The sequence below is a fragment of the Zootoca vivipara genome, chromosome 8 (assembly GCF_965207765.1).
Source record: "Zootoca vivipara chromosome 8, rZooViv2.hap1.1, whole genome shotgun sequence".
NCBI classification, from domain to species: Eukaryota; Metazoa; Chordata; class Lepidosauria; order Squamata; family Lacertidae; genus Zootoca; species Zootoca vivipara.
The window spans coordinates 51,788,671-51,808,742 of record NC_142591.1 but is presented as its reverse complement, the minus strand read 5'-3'; the positions used below and the strand labels follow the sequence as shown (position 1 = coordinate 51,808,742).

At 39.9% G+C, this 20,072-nt stretch overlaps 1 protein-coding gene across 3 annotated transcripts in view; it reads right to left on the bottom strand.

The window, feature by feature from the left end:
• Positions 1-20,072, bottom strand: part of FAM110B (family with sequence similarity 110 member B) — a 72,096-nt gene that overhangs the window by 10,986 nt on the left and 41,038 nt on the right. Inside the window, exon 1 of one of the 3 annotated variants that reach the window (XM_035126055.3) lies at positions 19,115-19,298. The exons of 1 other annotated variant lie outside the window; for it this stretch is intronic. The gene's annotated coding sequence lies outside the window, so the exon portion shown is untranslated. Of the gene's footprint in view, positions 1-19,114; positions 19,299-20,072 lie in introns of those variants that run through there. One more of the 3 variants, XM_035126059.3, reaches the window with a different exon arrangement.

The window sequence follows — 20,072 nt, the reverse complement described above, 5'->3', positions numbered from 1 at the left end:
CAATAAAAGCAAACTTCCAGTTCTCTTTCTATTAAGGACATACCTACAAAATAAACACAATACAACCAAGATATATATTCAGGGTGTTGTGTTGTTGTTGTTGTTGTTGTTGTTGTTGTTGTTGTTGTTGTTGTTAAGAGCAGAGGCACCTCCAATTCTGTTCTTCCTCTAAGTACATGCCCCTGCACTGCTGCCTCCCCATAAGAACCAACTCTATAGCAGGGGTGGGAAAACTTTTTGGAGATGAGAGCCACGGCCCCTATAATATGTCCTCACTTGCTTGTCGCAGTGAGTGGGCTTGCACGTTCCTATGACCTTTGTGAGCAAAGCTGTCAGGAATCTTGTACTCCCAGCAGGGTCACCCAAGGCGGTAAGGTCAAAGGGAAGGAGCTAGACAAAGAATGATCCAAGAAGTCCTCAACAGCAGAACAGGCGGATGATAACAAGGGGTATGTTACAACGGCTGTGAAGGTGGATGAAGCCTGCAGCAGATAAGAATCTACTGGTCGTAGTGACTACTCATGCCATTGGAACAGAGCCTTACTGCAAAGACTGTGTGTTGGTCAGTGTGCACTGATCTACAAACATAAAACAAATTCATGCACAGGTATCTTCCCCCCAAACCCTGTGTTTATGGAAGACGATCTTATTCGGCTACGAGTGATTGCCAAAGAAGAAGATAATATGTCAGGGAGCACATTCCAGGTGTAGTGGGTGGGGCGAGACTCCCACACAGTCACACAACCTTCAATCTCTCTCATGCACATAGCTATTCCCCAAGGAAACAGCAATTCTCAGTAATTCCACTCATTTCACCTACCATTTTTTCTACAAATGTTATTCACAATGCTTTTAAAAAAACAAACAAACAAAAATGCTCACCAACAATCTTTATTTGTCTAACTGTGCAAAAAGAATTCAGCAATCACAGCAGGCTACCAATAAGGTGAATGCACAACAGAAAGCCCTGCCTTGCACCTATTTAAAGACTCAAACCTCCAAATGCAATTGCATCCTGCAAAACTGCATGTATGCAATTGCAAACCGAATGGACTACTTTTTGCATATTTGCAAAGAACACAATTCTGCAGAGACATTTTCTCTTCTGCTTTGATTTAAAGTGCTAACTTAAAAAAAGAAACCCACAGCAGGATATATCTGGTGCATGGATCTGTACTGCATTTCAAATAGGGACACTTTGAGTTTTGGGAATTCCCTCGATCAACTCCGTGAGGCAAAACAGCTTCTCAAAGTGTCCATGAGAAGAGAAAATCAAGTGTCTCAAGTAACAATAGGGAAGATATGTATCCAACTATTTTCACCACATTTTAAGTCCCGTAGCACAACTCCTGTGGAATACAGTGGAACCTCGGTTTATGAACACCTCGGTTTATGAATTTTCGGTTTATGAACACAATGGACCCATCTGGAACGGATTAATTCATTTTCCATTACTTTCAATGGGAAAGTTCGCTTCAGTTTATGAATGCTTCAGTTTATGAACAGACTTCCGGAACCAATTACACCCATGCTTCAGTTTATGAACGCTTCAGTTTAAGTACTCCGCGGACCCGTCTGGAACGGATTAATCCACTTTCCATTACTTTCAATGGAAAAGTTCGCTTCAGTTTATGAACGCTTCAGTTTATGAACAGACTTCCGGAACCAATTGTGTTCATAAACCGAGGTACCACTGTAATATATTTTTGCAAAGCAAAGTAGTAACTTCTAAGCACTTATATATTTTAGCATTCAGTCAGTCTTTGAGAGCAAATCTGGCAGAACAGCAGCAAGGGAGTATCAAATTCACTTGCAAACCTTTGAATTTATTAAAAATCCATCTGTACCAGCTCAAGCAGTCATCTTTGGGTATGTTTGTTTTTTAATTGGTTTCAATAAACTGCTTTCCATGGGCAATTTGTTTCCTCTCTATGGACACAAATTCAGTGTTTGGCATGACTCAGATCCAGGCACATTCCAAGAAAACTGCTTTCATGCAGGGTAGTGTTTACAATTTACAGGGAGTGATTCTGCATATAATACAACAGTGATTAAGTGTAAACTAATGTGTTGCTCTTAGTCAAATGCAGATGAAATGCAAATCCTTTCTGCTGAAGGTGAACAAAGAGTTCTACCCTCTCTAGCAATTCTAGCTCACAATGCATTAAGCCACACATAATCATCAGCACATTAAGTTTTTTCACAGCTGCATGCACTTCACTGATGTCAGGGGATGGGTAGGTATTTGTGCCTGAGTAGGTGGGGGAGAGAGAGGTGGTGGCAAGTGGAGGGGTGCTTGCCACCTGAAACAATGGGTTGCAATGCGGCGTTAATGCCCAGCATAATTGATAAACATTGATATTTGCTTTTAAAAAAGATAATTAAACACTGTTCAACAAATTTTATCACAATTATCCTTAAGAAAACTCAAAGTCCAACCCTAGATTTCACTACTGTTTCTGCTTCTTCAGTGAACTTCCAATAAATAAAGTATTTTTATTTACAAGTTATCTAACTTTATACTTAGATGTAAACTGAAAGAACAAAGAATTACTCAAGACATCAGGAAAACAAATTTGTGAACTGATATCTAAGTTATAATAATTACGTTTTAAGAAGTAGGTTACAGCATCAAATGCTGGAAACACTTAAATTCTTTGAAACATCCCCTCATTTTTATGTTTAGCCTTAGATATTCCAAGACAAATTTGCACAAAAATATTTACAAGGCCTATGCAATAAATATATATCAGTAATTGTATTCTGGGAAGAGTATGCTGGGTTTCTATATTTAGATGCTCCATCATGCTTTTATACGGAGAATAACAATCACAATAGCTTGTTCTCATGATCTGAGTAAATTTGGCACAGCACAGCTAGTGATACTAAATACCCAATCCTCAGCTGAATTGCTCTTCAAACTTTTATCTCATTCCTTGTGATTGAAAACACGGAGCAAGTAGCAAACTGCATAACCTCTGTCAAATGCAATCATAGTTTATAAGTTCAGTTTTAGAACTAGAGATGTATAGGATACAGAAGCATAGACCAATCAATCAAAATGTAATAGAGCCAATTAGAATAAACAGTACTAATTCACTGTCTTATCTATACAGCTTGTTTGATAATTGCTGGTATAACCCTTGACACAACATTTTTTTGCAATGAACTGGACCCAGGCACTTCTACAGCAGTAGAACAGCCCTGGAACCCTGAGGTTGGGGACAGAGACCCTTTCCCTGAATTATCGTGGACATCACACACAGAGGCAACCTATCTGCCAGAGATATCTACCAATGTTGCAGAGAAACTACTCCAAGGCCAACACATACATTTATTTATTTATTTAACTAGACTTGTACAGTTTATGGACTACCTCCATCTTGTTTTGCTGCTCATGGCAGCCACTCTGTGTTGGCACCCAAGGCAGTTTTATCAACATATGAGCACTGGCACTTCATTTTTACCCCCCTCCCCCAGGGTCCTCCCAAAGCACTGCAATTACTGTATATCTCAACTTTTCTCCAAGGAGCTCAGTGTGATATACAGTACATTGTTTTGTCCTCCCCATTTTGTCTTCCACACAACCTTGTGAGGTAGGTTAGGCTGAGTGATGGTGACGAGGTCACCCAGTGAATCAGAGCTGAATGTTCCCCGAGACCTAGTCCAAAAATGTAGCACCACACTTTAGTAAAACCGATCTGTGAATCATTTTAGAGCCCCAATACAAATAATTCACTATACAGTACTGGAGAAACATATATTTGACTACCCTAATTCATGCCATTTTGACTAGTGAGGTGTCACCCATTTCAGTGACCCACCGAACAGTTTAGACAGAAGAGAGTGCAAAACTTGTTATTGTTCCTCACAAATGCAATCCATTAATACAATTCCTTTCTTCCATTCAATTGCTCTCTTTCCAGTTGCCTGGCTGATGTGACAACATTCCTGTTCTTAAGACAAACAAACAGACACAATTCTTGTTATAAAATCTCTCCAACAATTGTGGGAATACCAATTATCCTGACACCCACCATCTCTGTGTCCACTTGGCTCACAAACAAAAATGAATTTGAAACCCAGATCATCATTGATGTGCTTGTTTATTACAGAGACACAACAATATCAAAGTAAGTGGAAGTAGCCAATATTTTTTATAAGGAAGTATGTAATGGTAGAAGGAGGGAGGATTTGTTTGTTTTTAAAGAAATGTCAAAAATCAATATATATCATTTTAAAAATTCTGGACAATCTGATCAAACTTTAAACTATGCAAACATTATATGCTGAGCATGCACTAAAATGGACAATGGTTTTCAGACCAAATCTCTCTCATTCCATCTTTTCCCACCAATAATACAGCACTGAAAACATGACAAGAAAGCCTGGGAATATTAAATATGATATCGTTAAACCCTCTCCAAGTGCAGATGTACCCATATGGATAATTTTATGGCATATGGGTGGAAAGACTGAATATTCCAATAGTCTCAACATACACAGACATACAAAGACATACACAGAGAGAAAGCTGTGTGCAATGGTGATATCTTTGTAATCAAACCCAATTTTCTTCAAAAGACAGATGAAAAGTTTTATGGCACAAGCAGCAGTAAAGAAAGTTAATGAAAAATGTTTGAACATTAAAACTTTTTAGATGTAAGTGGAAAATATATGCATGAACCACAAATAATTCAAAGTTATTTTAAAAGGGGCAATGGTATAATTAAAAAATAACAAATAGCTGTTAAATGTCAGAAGGTATTTAGGAAGGAACAAGGAAGTTATATGGAGAGGAAATCTGTGAATCTTCAGATGTTGTTGGGCACCAATTACAACTAGCCCCAGCAAACATGGTCAGTGATCAAGGATGATGGGAGTTGTAGTCCAGCAACATCTGGAGGACCACCTAATAATAATAATAATAATAATAATAATAATAATAATAATAATAATATATTTATACCCCGCCCATCTGGCTGGGTTTCATCAGCCACTCTGGGCGGCTTCCAACAAAACAGAACATTAAAATGCAAAAATCTATTAAACATTAAACAGGGCTGCCTTCAGATGTCTTCTAAAAGTCTGGTAGTTGTTTTTCTCTTTGACATCTGGTGGGAGGACGTTCCACAGGGTGGGTGCCATTAAAGTAGTAAGTTTGGAGTAGGAAAATGGAGTAAAGGCACCAGGCTGTACAGTTCATCTATAAAACCTCTTAAAAGAAACAGTGATCTCCCCCAATAGCTAGGGTTAGACAGTGTGCTTCTGCAACCACTCCATATATTTCATCTTCAAGAAACTTGCAGCAGAAAACAATCTGTCAGGAGCGGGTTTCAGGAGTAGGTCAGCAATCAATCACATAACGTCAGTGCAGTTAACTTTTTATTCAAGGGGGAAATGTCAGCCTAGGAGGCCAGGCCTACTGAGCACCGCAACTCATCCTGGTAGATCCTGCTTCTATGAGGCAGTTGTGGGGACTGAGGGACCCTGCTTCCCTAAAGTTGTCTAAGTCTTTCCTTGGGCCCTGCCCAAGCAATCAGAGACTCCATCGCCGTGCCTGTCTTTGCTCCTCCATCTTCATACCTCCTCTGGGAGACCAGAGTGGGAGGGGAGCTGGTCACAGCAGGAGAAGAAGACACCCTGGCTTCATCACCAGCTTGACTCATATGCCTGCTTCTTGATCCCCCTCCTCTTTGGCCTCTGCTTCTGGACTGCTCTCTTCCTGCTCACCAAACCCTGTTACCTTTTCAGCTTCCAACACCTCCTCCTCCCAGTCTTCTCCCTCTGACCACTCATCTTCATTGTCCCACCACTAATCCTCAGGCCCTGAGTCTTATTCCCTTGGGGGGTCCCTCAGCTGGTGCCTCCCATCACTCGTTGGCATCCAGCCAGTCTATTTCACAATCCATGGAGGGGACAAGACTTATTGTACCTTAAGAGTTTTTGCTTAAAACTGAGAATAGGCACAATACCACCTTTAACATTCTGCTATATGTTAGTACATAGAAAGGCACACTTGAGAGTGAATCTAACCATTTTCTATGTATTTCTTCTGCATAGGATCTTTGGGGGACAGTCATTTGTAATAGGAAAGGGTCGGGAAGTTCAATCCTATTGCTACTACTTGATATCTCAGCAGCTTTTGATACTATTGACAATGGTATCCTTCTAGACTGGCTGTATAGGATAGATATCAGAGGCACTGTACTGTATCCATTCCTACCTACATCATCAAGTCCAAAGAGTAGCATTGGGGGAGTGCTCTTAAGGCTACCTGGCACCTGTGCTATGGGGTTCCCTGGGGCACTATTTTCTTTCCAATGCTATTTAACATCTATATCAGGCATCCCCAAACTGCGGCCCTCCAGATGTTTTGGCCTACAACTCCCATGATCCTTAGCTTACAGGACCAGTGGTCAGGGAAGATGGGAACTGTAGTCCAAAACATCTGGAGGGCCGAAGTTTGGGGATGCCTGATCTATATGCTAAGGCTTTGGCTAATTAAACAATCTACGGTCTTTTAAACAATGTGTGTGTATGGTTATCATTTTAGTTTGTTATGCATTTTTGTGTTTTTATATTGTAAACTGCCTTGTGATCCTTGGGTGAAGGTGATGTAGTAATTTAATAAATAAAAAATACTATGAATACTACTACTACTACTACTACTACTACTAATAAACGAAGCCACTAGGAGTGGTCATTGGGAGTTTTGGAACATAGTGCTGCCAGTACGCTGGTGACATGCAGCTCTACTTCTCCATTAACATCTGGATCAGGAGAGAGATAAATGAAATAAATAAATAGACAAGAGGAGAACAAATAAAAATAAATATCACCCCCTAATGTTCATCCTTGCACACTGTCAGTATGGCTCTAGTTATCTCTTTTGTTCAATTTCAATGGTAGCTTAGTCACTAGCTTCAATGCAGTGGAAATTAAACCCAGTTGAAGTACTTCAAATTCTATCATGCAGCCTCTTCCAAAACAAGTTGCTGTTTATATAGCACATTAAAATTAAAAACATTGTTGGGGAAAAAAAATCTTGTTTTCAACAAAACACTAGTTCAGTAAATAAGGAACTTGCTAAGCTTGTGCTTAAATTAAACCATTTCTATTTCTTCTTCTGCAGCATGTTATTTTTGTGTTGCAGAAGTGTAAGTTCTTGGCACAGATAACCTAGGATGAAAATTACAAGTCAGTGTTGCAGTAATTTCAGTCCTACCAAAAAAGAAAAGAAAAAAAATACTCTAAGAGAGTAGAAATAAATCAACACATTTTTCATGTGAGAAGAGGCCAGTTATATTCTGTGATTACTCTTGAAGCACAGCATTATTAGCATTGCACAGGCTAAATATGAAAACTCTGAAAAAGTTTAAACTGATATTATGAGGTGCTATCTATATTTAGCATAAAATTTGGTTGGCCTAATGAAACTAACCCCCTAATGCTGATTTTCCCATTTTTCTTATGGGCCAGCACAGCTACCGTCACACAAATTCCTAACACTACAATGTATCTCTTGGGTTTTACAACTAAAAGATAAAGTATCACCGATTTGAAAGCAACACCGTTCATTAATCTATGTATTATTATGTAGAAATAATTGCTTCAATATACCAATAAACTGTCGTGCTAGACTATATTTTTAGTTCTTCTGGAAGGAGTGATATGATTTTTAAAAAAGCTCAGAAGAGCCAAGCCTTGTCACCATAAATCTGTGCCATGATTTAGTTTTGAGGTGTGAACTTGTATGAGGGAAGGAAAAGAAGATTCCCCCGCTTGGAAAATTAGTAAGTTGGGGGCATGGGAGAAACTTGGCTAGAAAAATGACATTTGATTATGTATAGGAGCATTCATTCATGCAAACCATGGCAGTTTTCAGTGATACCCAGACACAGGTATACCACCTTATCTGCTGTTTGGGACAATGAGACTTGCAACTCCAGTCTAAAAGAGCTCTTCAAGTTCTTTTAGAATAAAACTTTTATGAAGCGGAGAGCACAGAACCATGTTAGAATATCAGCTGCTATAAATCCCGAATGTTGTTTATTCCTTTTGTATGTCATAGACATCATGGTTAAGGCGGGCAGGGTTCTATCTTGGGACACTACCGGTACAGAGTTAACTGAATAGGCACATCAAGCAATTAATATGTCAGCCATTGATTATACAAATGTTCGCATGCATATTTTTTTGTACAAAAGGTAGCATTTTAAATGGACAAAACTGCCTCGCACCTGTCTGCTAATACCTTTCTCTGCTCTTCAAAGGCTACTAAGTGCCTGATAAGCAACTGCATCCTTTTACAACCATAACATTATCCTAATCACTCAGGCATCATGTAATAAGTGTGATGATGGCATTAAACATTTTAGCCCCAGTAATCTACAAAGTGATATCATGTGACCCATTCAATGCAAACACCAATGTTTTTGGTCTCTTTGCACAGGCAAACATTTTCAAGTCAGTAATAGGCTCCTTCCAAAATTTGCCCTATTCTGGCTGAGCCTTACTTATTATAGAGACACAATACAGAGAAATAGTAAAATTTGGGGTGCATCAGTAGAATACCTCCTATGCCATACCATAGCACCACCACCAAACAATTCCTTCACTCCTGGCCTCCAAAGCTCTTGCTGATCATACACAATTTTCTTTTGGCTAATTTATATCTGTTTGTGATAGCACTGTTTCTAATAAGCCTTCAGAATCACAATATTTGTTTTAATGTGAGAAGGTTAAAAAAATATGTGAGCATGTGTGTGTCTGCAGGGGCTTGGCTGCATAAGAAATCACATCTACAGAAAGGTGACCTGTGTTTCAGCAGATTTATAGGAAATAGAAAGAAAAACTAAGACTACACAGCAGAGTCTACAACCATATTCACCAAAATATTATCTATGACTCACTCTGCTTAAACTTTCCTGCCACCAAACTTAATTCTTTTTTGTGTGGGTTTATGTTGCCAAGCAGTCTTGTACTGGACACTGCCATGCTTAAAAAAATGTAGGTGGCAAAAAGTGGAAAGCAAAAATACGGATAAACGTTTGGAAAATGTAAAAAATTTGTTTAAAGTTTCAAAAGCCCATGAATTGGCAAGTGATAGCTGGTCAGCCAGCCAGAGATATTGCCAGCTGAACAAGATAACAGAAGATAGAAGGCTCCCTTTTGCGCTTTACAAAAGTAATTTAGTGTATACAAAATTAAAATTCCTTCCAGCAGCACCTTAGAGACCAACTAAGTATGTCATTGGTATGAGCTTTCGTGTGCATGCACACTTCTTCAGATACATGCACACGAAAGCTCATACCAATGACAAACTTAGCTGGTCTCTAAGGTGCTACTGGAATGAATTTTTAAATTTTGTTTCGACTCCAGCAGACCAACACGGCTACCTACCTGTAATTACTGTATATAATGGGAGGTGTAAAAAGTGTAAAGGAACCCCTGACCGTTAGGTCCAGTTGCGGACGACTCTGGGGTTGTGGTGCTCATATTGCTTCTGGGTCATGTGGCCAGCATGACTAAGCTGCTTCTGGCGAACCAGAGCAGCACACGGAAACGCCGTTTACCTCCCTGCCAGACTGGTACCTATTTATCTATTTGCACTTTGTGCTTTTGAACTGCTAGGTTGGCAGGAGCAGGGACACACATGGGGGTGGTTTCAGGGCTGCCTTGACAATACACAATATTGGCTTTACGCGAGTTACCTGTTAGTTGCAGTATATACTGGCTGCCAGGCAGAGCCGTAACTAAGTAATCTTGTGCCCCTGGCAGAACTGTCCAGACTGCGTCCCATAGCCACTGACAAATTAGCTCTTCTTTCCATCCACCCTCCAATTCAATTCACCCTCTATTAAAAGCCTTTTATTATGAGGCAATAATCAGTATTTTTATTTATAGACATATTTATGGACATGTTTTTAGCCAATTTTGCGCCACCCCTCGCCTGTGCCCCTGGCGGGGGCCCACCTCACACACCCCTTGCTACAGGCCTGCTGTCAGGCTCCACGGCCTTACTTCTTGTACCATCATCAGTCTGCTTATTTGCAAGTCTAGCAAACTGAGCTCACTGCCCAAGGTCTACTAATCATCTGTTAAACTTTAGAGCTCATTTCGAGCAACTCTGTCCTAGCGTAATCAAAATAAAAAAATTCCTTCCAGTAGCACCTTAGAGACCAACAAAGTTTGTCATTGGTATGAGTATTTGAAGAAGTGTGCATGCACATGAAATCTCATACCAATGACAAACTTAGTTGGTCTCTAAGGTGCTACTGGAAGGAACTTTTTATATATTTTTTCGACTACGGCAGACCAACACGGCTACCTGCCTGTAAACTAGTGTAATAAAGTTGTCAACAACAAATTTCAGATTGCCTTATTAGGCAAAACCATTGCTTGTGTTGCTACCGTACTCACCCTTTCCTCCCAAAATGCTTGGTGTACAGAGAACTCCGGGAGGAAGTGTACTTGCCCTTAGAAGATATATTTTGCAGCAGGCACAAGCAGGACTTTGCCAATGTTGTCTCCAGCCAAAATTCAAGAGCATGGAGGATGCCCCAAAATTCACCCCCCCCAAAAAAAAAATCCAAAAAGAACCATCTTGCAGCTACTCAAGCACACTTTTTAACCATAAAGTTTTTATGGTGAACTTTGATGTGTACATATTTCTGTAGTCAAACATTTAACAGTTGTTTAAGACACTGGATCTATAATATCTTCTTTGCATACATGCATAGCAATAATGTTTGTAAAGAAGCCTGGAGGGTTTCCATGGTAACACAGTGTTTATGAAGCACAATTATTTCACACATTTGCAAAGGAAGCAAGCCTAGCAACTTGTAGAAAGAAAATATAATTTCTGTATCACTACGATAAAATCAGGTGGGTAATAGTTCTGCAAGAGCAACTGCCACAGGCAGCAGAAGTTCATTTGTGATTTTCACTTGGTTTGAAATTACTGTACTGCTATTTGCAAATAGCAAACATTATTTTGAGTGAAAGAGGCATTTTGGAAAAAAATTGTTTTTGAATGAAACATTACTGTTGAAATCAGGAGAAAGAGGTACACAGAATGCCTTCTTTAACTGAACCAAACTGTTACCATCTCATCTTCTCTTGTCTCAGTTCAATTTAAGCTTTTTCATTATCATAGTCTATGCTTGAACTCAGGCAGATCATTCAGGGAAGGCATCACAATAGCACAATGTTTTGAAAAGGAGAAATGGGGCAGTGTGTCATCAGCAGACCAGTGAAATTTCACCCTATAAATGACTTGGCACAATGCTTCATGGATCATTATAACACATTTATGTTAATTTTTATTTATTTATGTTGATTTAACTGGATTAATATATTGCTTAAGCATCAAAAATTCTAGGTGGTTTATGTAAAATAAACATGGAAATTGCAAATAACATCAGATGTTAAAAACATGTTTGCCCAATTTTTTTCATGTACGGTAGTTATCTCACATCACAAACTTTGCCAGTGTGCAGACAGCACTAGAAGCTGGATGTCTTGTTGTTCACTAAGTATAATATTTCTTATTAGAGTCAGGATTATGCTAGTAACCCAACACTATATCTTGCATTAGACCACCTGATATAGCTATAAAAGGTTTCATTTCTGTCAAGACATCTGAAAATATCAATCAAAAATGCTGCTCTAGTCGTCTCTTCCCAACAGAAATCTCTCTTTACAGCACATACGGTACCTTCAAAACAAACTTATTCCTTGAAAGCCCAGAAGAAAAGAACGTAGGGTATATGCCTTGCTAAGATACCCATGTCCTCATTATGTTCCTAATTAATGTTGGTAAACCAATGTTTAGAAATGGAATGTTTTCTTCAGAAAAATATACATGTGGAGATTATTCACTTCACATCACTAATCAAAACTACAGCACTTGGAAAAACAGACCACTTTCACTCCTTTTCTTTTTACACATCTTCTAAACCTTTCACATTACCATGCCACTATACAATATTTTTCTGCTGTAACAAAAAGGGAGGGAAAAGAACCAGAGACAAAAACCTTCAGGATTTCAGAGAAGAGCTTACAAGCAATTTGTTGCCTCTGTACTATGCACCCAAGTGCAGTATCACCAACTGGCAAAATCCCAATCAGAGATGCTAAGGAAAAGGAAACAGATTTGAAGCAGAAGGCTGGAGCTGGCAGGGGAAAACAGCATGCAAGAGTGTCATGTTCTACTACCTCCGCTATTGCAGTGGATGATGCAGGGGGCTCTGAAATAATCTCCCATTCTCCAGTGGAGCAAATAAAATCCTACCAAAACTGAACTTGCTTCAAAGAAGATCAGGGCTAGTAGGTCCAAAAGGAGCCAAAGAAAGAATCAGCTGTAGTCTATCCCATTCCTCTTTACTGTCATTTCACCCCCTTTCCATGCTGGAAGTAGTGTGCATGCACACAGAAAGGGGACTGAGGAGGTGGTGACATTGAAAAGGGATGCTGGTAGTTAAGACACTGGAGATGTCACTAGCCCACAGCACTCCCCAAAAGAAGTGGGGGAGGGAACCCCAACCATGGACATATCCTTGATGTCAGAGAACTTGGGTTTATGGCAAGCGGACGCAGTGTAAACAACTTTGCTTTCCGTGAGAATAACAATATATCAGAACCATTTTAAATGCAAATTAATGTCTTTGAAAGATAGCATGTCCCTGCACTTTTATGAGATAATAATACTGTTGGCTAGTGTAGCATATTTTCATATTGAGAGATAATGATACAAGCACCATTTCAACAACAAAAATTAACAGAGCTGTAACAGGCAGACCAAGATAGTTGGAAAATAAGAGTTGAATGCTGCATTTTGCGTGTTCAGACCCAGACACCTCCCCCCTAAATAAAGACACATTTGACTCAAATTTTGGTTTGGTTTTTGGCAGAATTTAGGCCACAACTTTATTGATTACAGAAGGTGAGTGGTTGTATAGGCTCTGGTTCGACTAGCTCCCTGCACCCTTGCACCCAGCGCACCAACATAGGTCAGCCAAGGGTGAACACCTGGATAGGCGAAAAGCTAGGAACAGACTATGTTCACCACCCTGATGTCCCCGGGCACAACCCCCTCACAGGGGTTGACCAAACTAGTTGAGTCCCTGGATTCCTTTAACAGAATACCCTTCACATAGGGATGGTGAGACCATTCTCCCATCTCTATCACCTGAACCAGTGCCTATCCGCAACCTTACAAGCTTTGACAATTTGCTACACAGCAGGCGAAACCCAAATGGCAACAGCCAATCAGCCAAGTGGGGAAATTCCTGCCATGCCCCTGTCCCAAGGACAGATGACAGACGACAGAATAGCAAGGTCAATCGCAAAATGCCCTAAAAGTAGGGAGAGGTGGGTGGGTGTTCCGAATGCACAGGCCAAAAGAGGAAGTTCTGGGTCACGTGCATGGGTATATATAGGTCCCTCGATCCGTTTGGACTGTGACCCATTGGCCAGATTGCACCCAACAACGTGGGACCTACCAATCGGGTGTTGTGGCTGTCCAATCTCACCCATCCACAACACAGGAAGTCGGTTTTCAAGTCTCACCGCAACACATGCCCTCTTTTAGGGAGGACACGATTTCTCATATCTGCTGGATTTATAGCTTAATAGGTGGCTTGTCAATTGGTGAAACAGAGCAGACATCAAGCAGTTTTAGCTATGGGTGAATGTTCTGTCTGCTAAAACAAAGTGTGAGCAAATTATTTCATATCATGCGTTCCCTTAAAAATCCAGCTTCTTCCTGAGTGAAACTAGCCATGTGTGGAAGTTTTTTACCGTAGCCTCTTTGCAACTGGTTTGATTGCCTGCCTTGAAATATTAAAGTTTTACAGCACATTTTCACTGCCTGTCAGGAGGACATTCTCTTGTCAAAGGCAATATTTATGTATCCAAGGAAAATCAGATTTCTCTGACAAAGTAGGAGTTATGAATTTTTATGAGAGTGTATTATGAAGCTGAAGTGCATTTCTATCAGCTGGGGAAACTGATGTTTAACCAGGTAAAAGAAAAAAAATACTTCTTTATAACTCTTGGTCAAAATATTGTTTCACCTTGCTGTATTTACTTATTTAAAGCATACACACTGCCCTCCCAAGGTGGCTTGCGAAAACATTTTAACATAAGTAAACATACTGGTATATTTTACACCAAGCTACACAGAGCCCAGGGCTTGCTGATCAGAAGGTCGGCAGTTCGAATCCCCGCGATGGGATGAGCTCCCATTGCTCGGTTCCAGGTCTTGCCAACCTAGCAGTTTGAAAGCACATCAAAGTGCAAGTACTGTAGATAAATAGGTACCGCTCTGGCAGGAAGGTAAACGGCTTTCCGTGCGCTGGTTCGCCAGAAGCGGCTTAGTCATGCTGGCCACATGACCCAGAAGCTGTACGCCGGCTCCCTCGGCCAGTAAAGCGAGATGAGCACCGCAACCGGACCTAATGGTCAGGGGTCCCTTTACCTTTACCTTTACACTATAAAGTACAATGTTAAAATTAAAAGCCAGCAGCAGTTAAAATTTCAAAAATTAATTAAAGAATCTGGAAATAATAAAATAGGTATTCCAAAGTTCTTTTCAAGAATAGCAACAGTGACGCCCTTGGGGAGGGATTTCCAAAAAATGTGGAGACACTACTGAAAAGGCCCTGTCTCTGATGCTTGTCAGCGTAATGGCTCTTATTGCTGGGCCTAACAGGAGGTCCTCCATTTGTAATAACCATAGTTCCATTCTTTTCATTCCAGGAAAGGCAGTCCCATATAGACTGCTGGCAATTGAAGTTCTATTTGTACATTGATACAAATGACTGAGGAGCATGAGTCGGGGTGGAAATGTTATCTGACTGCTGGATATAGAAAAAGCCCCCAATACATAATTCACTGTGTGTAATATCCTCATGCACAGAGTGACCATGATTTCTGAACTTTTAAAATACTGTGATAAAACAGAGAGTCTAGAAGCAAGAGTCCACGGAATCTATGAACACAGCTACATCTGACATTCTCCTAATATGTTAAGTTTATTTTTGTAGTAGGGTTGGTTGGCCAGAATCAAGAGTTCTTCCTCACAGTTTCATAAAATCATATTGTTACATTCATTATGAAACTGTTTGTTCTAATGTATACTGGTGTTTACTGGTATTCTTTTGTTTGGTATTTAACTATTCATCGGTTATCTCACAAAGAAGCTTCTGAGGAACCTGGTTAAGATAGAAATATGCAGTCCCTTAAGAGTGGTCCCAAACATTTGAGGGTAGATTGTTGGCACAATCCATTGGGAGAAAGCATCCTATGGGATCTACAATGAATGCAAACTGCGTATGAAACAATTATGCTTTTTTCAGTGCTATATGTGTTCACTGGGGATTGGCGCTGATGTTTAAGGAGAACCTTCATCCCAGCCCTTAAGAACTTTTGGCTGAATTTGTGGATGGCTTAGAACCAAAGGGGTAACAAAACCTACTCATCCCATTTGCTTTTCTTTCTTTCTGATCCCTGTATTTTGTTACAATGGTGACAGTAGTGTTCTTCTCAACAGCAGTTTCCACCCTTGGAATAGTACCGGTACTACTGTCACACAGAGGGAGCTTCTGGGGGAAAATGGAAGACGACCCAGCATGATAAGAAAAAACAAACAAATCTTGTATTCCTCTTTCCCTTAGCCCCCTCCCAGGAAATTTTATAGCATTCCCCAACCTGGTACCCTCTGGATGTCGTTAGATTATAGCTCCCGCTGTCTCTGACAATTGGCTATATGGCTGTGGCTGATGGGAGTTAAGAGTCCAACAACATCTGGAGGGTAACATATTGGGAAAGGTAATTTCAGCACATGGTCCTGTTATTCCCTTGCTTTTTTTAGCCAGACCATGGTTGAGCACTGTGATATATATATAGCCTCTATGGCAAAATGGGAATACTGAAGCAGTTAATCTTGGAAAGCTCTCCACAAAGTCTGACGAGTTGCACAATAGTAGTGCATAAACATTTTTTTAACAACAGTATGGTACAAAAATGTGCTTTCCAACAGATATGCTGGAACATCCTGGCTTAATATGCAATTTAATGAAATAAGTGGCAAATTCATTTTACAATAAAAATTAACTAACATTTGTGTGTAAATTATTGAACCATGTTTCAGAAGGAAGTACACCTTTGCAAAATGAAACATAAACCAGCTTATTTGTCAGCAATATCTTAACGTGATGCAATATCACATTCGTTCTTATGTTTACAAGGTCTCTTAACATGAAAAGCAGGACAGATACCATATGCATTACTAGACTGCTTTTGACATTGCTTTTCCTTACTTGCATTAAAAATAAATAAATTATGGGGAAGCTGTTAGGAAACAAATCAGGCACAAATTTTTGGAAGATGGTCAGAAAAACTCAGAAACATGTATTTGTCAGATAAACATCAGGAAGAACTTTCTGACAAGTAAGAGCTGTTCAACAGCGGAATGGATTCTCTGGGGGTGGTGGTGGCATCCTCTCCTTGTAGGTTTTTAAGCACAGGTTGGATGACTATCTGTCCTGTATGATTTACTTGAGCATAATGCATAGCATGGGTTGGAATAGACGCCCCTCAGGGTACCTTCAAACTCTACAATTCTATTATCACAACAAAATGAGGGTGTATCATAGGTACACCTTCTTCCTTCCATTCTTTAACATTGTTAGAAACCACCAAGCTTTCATGTCATCTTGCTTGCACAATACTGATAAGGGACTAGATCAGTTTTCTCCAACCTGATGTCTTCCAGATATTGTTGAACTACACCTCCCATCATTTTACAACCATTTCCCGTACTGGCTGAAGCTGATGGGAACTGTAGTCCAAAAACATCTTCTGGAGGGCACCAGGTTGGGAAAGGCTGACAGGGTCCCTATGTCAGAAACAGCTTTCAGAATGGAAGATTCCACATGCATGAAATGGTTATTAAGAGATGCATATAAAACCTGCCACAAATTAAGGAGTTACATTCATGTTTTCAGAAAACTAGAGCTTATCCTATATAGTTGCTGGAACAGAAAAGACAGGTACTTCTCATTTTGAATTATAACTGTCTAGAACTGTCACATGAGCCGCTGTCAACGTCTGCAAGGCACTGTCAGCATCAAGTTCCATGCCATAAAAAGACTGCAACATTTTATTTTCCACCCACATAGATAATTACAGGAGGCAGTAGGTCTCTTTTGAAAAAGAAAACACAGGACCATTATAATTGGCAATAGAGCACAGAGAGGGGCTAGCAGACAACAACACACAGGTTGTATGTGCACACCCACTCTCTCTATTCATCATTGTCCTAGACTTAACTGTTGCTATGCAAAAAGACTATTCTATAATTTCTGGGAATACAGAGTTCAGAAAACACTGGTACTGAGGTTTCTTGAAGGCAATAAACAAGTAAATTAAATAAAAATAAAAATCTACAGTTCCACCAACACCTTCATGTTCAAAATTCTTTGCATATATTATCAATTTAATCCTGTAATATGATGAGTATTATTAATATTTTAAAGCTGGGAGAGGAAGGTTGAGGTTGAGAGGGTTGCCAAAAGCCACCAACCAGTTCATAGCTGGGCTCAGATTCAAAAGTGTGATGAACCAAATTTGGGATGTCAGTCATAACCACTATTTTAACTCTTGTTCTACAAAGAGAACAAAACAAACTATCAACATTATGCACCATATTAAAACGATCTAGGCTGAAGGTTAAACTCAGTAAAATATTTGACGAACGACTACTTTCTTGTGTATGCTTTCCATCCTCTCTGTGTTCAAATGTAAAGTGCACAAAGCTGACAACAAATGACAAAAAAAATCTGCTTTTATGGGCAAAAGACCGATAGCTATGACTCACCTAGTTCTGCTTTGCAATGCAGTGAAAACTTCACTGAGAGGGGGCGGGGAGGGAGCCAGAGATTAGAGGGGGAGATAAGAAGTGAAAGCAAAGTAGTGAAAGTCCATAGCTTGTGCTCACTTGAGGCAAATCTCCTGTTACCCAGACGCATGGTGGCGAAGTGCCAGCTGGACAACTGGTGACCTAATGCACATTTATGTGGCTATCAGCAGTCAAAACAAACCAAGGGAACATCCTCAAAGAACCTCTCCTGCAGAAACCCACTGAAACCATCGTCATCATGTGCAAGGTCCCATGCATTTGAGTGAGATTTGAACAGAGTAAGTCACAACGCACTCAGACTACATTGAGATAGAGCTCTCTTTGGCTGCTCTTTTAATAAATCAAGTGAGATGTACCCTCGCAATCAGCATAGTTTAGAATAAGTTTGGATCGGTCACCACACAAATCCCAAATGAAAAAACAGGACAAGATGAATCAAATTTCGGAAATGTTTTTCCCCGAACAGCCCCCCCCCCCACCAAAAAAACAAAAGAACCCACCCAAGCTTGTCAGATATATCACTGCAGCAATGTATACCTCTTTCACTACATTCAGGGCAAGGTCTTTAAACACACACACACACACACACACACACTTGATCTCACTGTTTGGCCTTTGGGAACAATGAGTGTGCAGAGATGGATTCACTGCACTATAGTGGATGTTTTCGAAAGGCTACTTTAAAAATTCAAAGGATCAAACAAAGAATTCACCCAAACAACGTAAGGTGACAGACAGACAATGGAGCATATTAATCCGAATTCCTTTCCCTATGCATAAATCAGCAGGCAGTTATAGCACCGATCATATTAAAGCATACATCCTGGCATTATTCCCTGTTATCTGCTCATTACTTAGAAATATCTCTGTCTCCATGAAAGGCAAAAGTCATATATGCTCTAATTCAAATGTTCAGCCAACCCCCCTTCAAATAAACGCCAACACTGCTCTTAGAATAACAAAAGATTTCGTATGAGAGCTATTTCTTCATGCAGTACACACTATACTTCCCTGCTAAATTCTTAGTATAATGATGTGTTTTATAATGTGATGACCATCTCGCTGGAGTACACACAATATTAATGAAAGCAAGATCAAATTAAACAGATGACATGATTAACTGTATTCATTTCATGCATGGATGTGTTTTAGGGGGGGGGGAGATAAAGACCTGAAAGTAATTACCATTAACTGAAACTCCTTCACTGACCTCTGCTTGCAGCCAGCAGTTGTTAAATGCTGATGGGTTTATAACAAAGAGCAATGCCTCTATCGTCTGTAGGCTTTTCTTTTATGCTACACAGAAGAGGCAGAGTTCCTCCACCGTTGCATGAACACTGTACCTCTGTATCTATGTCTCTAATGCAGCATAAAGATTACTGTGGAAACCTATCAAATTGGCAAGCAGCAAACGCCAGCAGCCAATGGGAGAAAGGCGCATGCAGAATCTAGCACATGCTCTCTGAGACTTGGATACTGTCACTGCTGTTTAGCAGGCTGTTAATCTAATTATAGCAGTTTGCTAGCACAGTACTATGAAAAATGGCACATGATCAAGAAAATACCCCCCCCCCCAAGCCGGTATTCTAGGAATGTCTAATTGTATGGTTATGAATGTGTGTGTACATGTGCTATTTCTTTAAATGCAAAAAATCTATTCACACATTCAGCTTATTTCAATACTCCCTCATGAGATCTGAAACCATGAAGCAGCATTCATCAATTTCAAAGCCAGTTTCCTTCATAAGTTATGCTACAATATAGTATTTCATTTTTTTTATATGCAAAATTGTTGCATTTGCATGAAATACGATCATTTTCCTTGACATATCACAGACTGGCAGTAGAGAAGGATGAGTGATTCCAATTCTGGTTTATTGTGCTAGTGTAATGAGGATGCATATAAATGTTTGGCACATGGCTTCTCAAAGCAAAGTTCTAGTGGAGCTGCTGAAATTTGTAAAGAATATGCTTGAGTATTTTGTTGAATTGTGACTCTATATCTGTGTTTCCAAAAACAATTCAGGGGTCTATACACCCTCACTAGTTCTCCAGAAGCAAATGTTCCTCTCTATCAGTGAGCATCCCTGCCCAGTACAAATATTCCTTTCCATGCATCAACTGAACTTGGCAGAGACCTCTG